The sequence below is a fragment of the Mandrillus leucophaeus genome, unplaced genomic scaffold (genome assembly GCF_000951045.1).
Source record: "Mandrillus leucophaeus isolate KB7577 unplaced genomic scaffold, Mleu.le_1.0 Scaffold451, whole genome shotgun sequence".
NCBI classification, from domain to species: Eukaryota; Metazoa; Chordata; class Mammalia; order Primates; family Cercopithecidae; genus Mandrillus; species Mandrillus leucophaeus.
In genome coordinates, this window is record NW_012104821.1 from 644823 (window position 1) to 649167 (window position 4345).

Below are 4345 nucleotides of genomic sequence, written 5' to 3' on the forward strand. Positions count from 1 at the left end.
GTTGACTGTAATGTCTCTCAGTTTAGATCTCTTTCAGTTGAACCTTTTTGGGGGCTTTGGGATTCATGAATATGGGTGCCTCTGTCTCCCCAGATTTGGAAGATTTATAGCTATTCTTTAAATAGGCTTTCTACTCGTTTCTGTCTCTGCTCCCTCTGTAACTTCTTTAATGCTTATATTCACTTGGCAGGGTTCCACAGGTTCTTTAGGCTTTCTTCACTCTTTTTCATTGTTTTTTCTTTTTGTTCCTCTGACTATAATCTACTTTTTATTTTGTTGATTCTTCTGCTTGATGATGTCTGCTCTTGGACCCCTCTAGTTAATATTTCAGTTCAGTTATTGTACTCTTCAGCTCCAGGATTTCTCTTTTGTTCTTTATCATTTCAATCTCTGGGTTGAATTTCTCACTTCATTCATCTATTATTTTACTGACCTCATATAGTTATGTATCTCTGCTGTAATTTAACTCACTGATCTTTAAGATGATTATTATGACTTCCTTCTCAGGTGATTCACAGGTCTCCATTTCTTTTGGGTTGGCTACTGAATATTTGTTTTCTTCCTTTGTGTCATGGTTTCTTCTTGATTCTTCATGCTATTTGTAGGTTTGCTTTGCTGTCTGTGAGTTGAAGTAGTAGGTATTTCTCTCAGTCTTTATGAGTTAGTCTTGACTGGGAAAGACCTTCATCCATTAGCTGTGCTCCATATGAGACAAGATCAGGACTGACCCCTACAGGAGTGTACCATAAGGTTGGTGACAAGTACATCTTCTCTTCTCTCTGTCTCTCCACAGAAAAGCGTCTCAGTCATACAGAGCAGATGTAAGAGGATGTCTGCCTCATTGCTTTCTCAGATGATCAGCACCTCAGTATGAGACAAGATGGCTACTAGCTCCTTGGAAAACTCTCTGAGAGGTCAGGAGGTCAAGTAGCCAGTCTCACTTCTTCCCATGAAGAAATAATCAGTCAGGGCAACTGAGCTGAGCTGGTTTGGGGGAAGGGCTGATAAGTTGAAAATTGTTCTTACCCATATAAATGCAGCTGCTCTCAGTTTGTGCTCCTCTGGGGTTGCTTGCAATTATTAGTTTGATTATGGATTTATCTTCAAGGTATTTCAGTTCCAGTATTGTTACATGTTTTCATGAGTGAACAGAGAGGTAGGGCTTCCTACTCTGCCATTTTACTGACATTCTCTGTGATATGTTACTTACTGAATCTTAAAATACAAATAAGGTAGCTCTGAATTGCTAATTCAGACCCCTGTGGAAAACAGATTTATTAACTGAGTTGTTTTTGTGTGATTCTTTTATATTTAGGCTTAGATTATATGTTCAAAATACTGTTTTCCAAATTCACATAGATGAATTATTTTTATCTTTCAATATGGTTTTGTTATTCATTTGTAATACAGTTAAAAGCAACCATTTTTGTCACCTTAAAGTGTAATGTTAGCTTTGGCGTTTTTGTAGATGCCCTTTATTAGGCTGAAAATTTTTCTTGGCCTTATTGAACTTCATTAAAAACAATCATGGTTAATGAATTTTGTCAGATACCTTTTCTGCACCTCATGAGATCATCTGATTTTCTGGCCTGCCAATAGGTTGCATTAAATTGATTTACATTTGAATATCTCACATTTCTGGGATATGTTCTAACTTGATGTATTATCTCTTCATATATAGAGGTATACATATGTATGTGTGTGTGTGTATATATATATATATATATATCTCACTGTATTCATTTTGCTAAAATTTTATTAAGGGTTTGTATTAACTCTGCTCTCCAACCAGCCTGTGATAGCTGAGGGCCCAGAGTGCCTTAAATGGATTTACCTTCACCCCTTTGCCCTGCCACTTGCCTTTGGGGATGGCTGCCTTGGTCATCAGGGAGGCTACATGCACCTCAGTGATCCTGCCTTATCCCAGCCTTTAATATACTATGGTCTGGTATTAGGTGAAGACTTGTGAGAGTCTGTGGATGTATTCATCACTGTGATTTCTGTAACTGAGATGTCTCAGAATTCTAATGTGGTCTATCAGCCACACTCTGCTGTCAAATTTTGGTAAGATTTAATGATGATTTCTTTATACCTTTGTGTGTGGCAGATTCCTTCTCTCAGCACTCATTCAAGATTGAGAAAAATCATGAGTATATTCTTTCTTAGCAAAGATTATTATTTAGGTGTATCTGCATTCTTGGCTCTCTGATGTATTTTTAAAAGGTATGATTTTATAGCTATGTGGCTTGTGTTTTAAGAGAGAAGGATCAACCCTTGGAAGTTTTACATTCTAATATGAATGTATGAGAACATTTATTTTGGTTTTTGTTTTGTTGTGTTTTTGAGACGAGGTCTCTGTTGCCCAGGCAGGAGTACAGTGGCAAGATCATGGTTCACTGCAGCGTTGACCTCCCGAGGCTCAGGTCTTCCTCCCACCTCAGTCCCCTGAGTAGCTTGGACTATAGGTGAGTGCTACCACACCTGGCAAATATTTGTATTTTTTGTAGAGACAGGATTTCACCATGTGTTGCCTAGGCTGGGCTCAAGCAATCGACCTTCCTCAGCATCCCAGAGTGCTAGGATGAGCCACCATGCCCAGCCAGAAAATTTTAAAAATAGGTATTTGTAGAGTTATACATCCAGGAGGATTTTTAGAAATGGGATTTCTAAGTCAAAGAGTAAATGCGTATATAATTTAACTATATGCTGCCAAATTCCCTAGTGTTTTTTTTTTAATGAAGTTAAAAATAATTCCAAAGGAAGCTAGGCATAGTGGCTCACACATGTAATCCCAGCCGTTGGGGAGGCCAAGGCAGGAGAATCACTTGTGTCCAACGTGAGCAAGATAGCAAGACCCCATCTCTGCAGAAAACTAAAGAATTCGCTGGACATGGTGGCACATGCTTCTTGTCCTAGCTACTTGGGAGGCTGAGGCAGGATTGCTTGAGCCCTGCAGGTCAGGGCTGCAGTGAGCCGAGATTGTGCTACTGCACTTCAGTCTGGGCAACAGAACAGGGCCCTGTCCCTTACCCCAACCCAAAAACAAGCCTGAGAATAAGAGGAGATAATTCCTACTTAGGTAACTGACCAAAAAAAGGCTTATATCCAAAATATATTAAGAACTCTCTTACACATTAATTCCAAAAATTCAAACAATCCAATAGAAAAATCAGTAAAGAGGCTTGAGCAGGCTCTTCACAAAACTGACTGTGCTATGGATAATAAACATGAAAAATTGAAGTTTTTATCCTCATTAATTATCAGGCAAATGGAAATTAAATCTGCTACTACACATGCATCAGAATGGCTAAATCCAAAAAGAGTTACAATACCAAATGTTGAAGAGAGTTTAAAGAAACTAGAGTTTGCATATACTTTTAGTGTGTAAAGTAGAAATATGTTTTGAAAAACAATTTGGCATTGCGTTCCAAATTTGAACTTAAGGATATACCCTTAAATACAACCATATAACATCATCATTTGAAGTAGCTCAGAATTAAATAGCTCTAATGTCTGTCTACAAGAATACATGAATAAACCAAGCTATAATGGTTAAGTATCAGAAATATTTGGGACCAGAAGTGATTTGGATTTCAGATTTCTTCAGATTTTGCAATATTTGCATTATACTTCAGAAATGTAAAATGTTCCAGTGAGCATTTCCTTTGAGTGTCATGTCTATGCTCAAAAAGGTTTTTTTGGAGCATTATGGATTTCAGATTTTCAGATTAGAGATACTCAACCTGTTTTATGGAGTGCTTTTAGGTAAAAGGAAAAGAACTACAGCTATGTGCAACAGTATGGATGACTCTCATAAACATAATGTTGAATCAAAAAAGCTAGACATAAACGAATAAATGATTTCATTATAAAGTTTAAAAACAGACAAAATTAATCTATACTGTTAGAAGTGAGAATAGTGCTACCATTTGAGAAGAGGGGCAATGATTTAGATGTGTCGTGTGCATCAAGGTGTAGAAATTAATGATGCATTATACCTTTGTAATTCTACACTTTTGTGAATATATATTTCAATTAAGTGTTTAAAAAATTCAGGTGTCATTTCCAAGTGTTTGAAAGAGATTAGCAAAATGAATATAAAGAAAACATCAAAAGCTGAAAGCAACATTTAATGGGAAAAAAAGTAAAACTGATCTGGTAAACTCAAGTGATAGGTTTTTTAGAAGTATAAAATTGGCTGGTCATGGCCGATCGCGGTGGCTCACGCCTGTAATCCCAGCACTTCGGGAGGCCGAGGCGGGCGGATCACGAGGTCAGGAGATCGAGACCATCCTGGCTAACACAGTGAAACCCCGTCTCTACTAAAAATACAAAACAAATTAGC

The 4345-nt window shown here is 37.5% G+C and overlaps 1 protein-coding gene across 13 annotated transcripts in view; it reads left to right on the top strand.

The window, feature by feature from the left end:
• ZNF559 (zinc finger protein 559) overlaps nt 1-4345 on the top strand; it is a 41597-nt gene that overhangs the window by 20038 nt on the left and 17214 nt on the right. For 3 of the 13 annotated variants that reach the window (XM_011994301.1, XM_011994292.1, XM_011994293.1), the window contains exon 4: nt 2367-2465. The exons of 9 other annotated variants lie outside the window; for them this stretch is intronic. The gene's annotated coding sequence lies outside the window, so the exon portion shown is untranslated. Of the gene's footprint in view, nt 1-1108; nt 1157-2366; nt 2466-4345 lie in introns of all 13 variants that reach the window. One more of the 13 variants, XM_011994290.1, reaches the window with a different exon arrangement.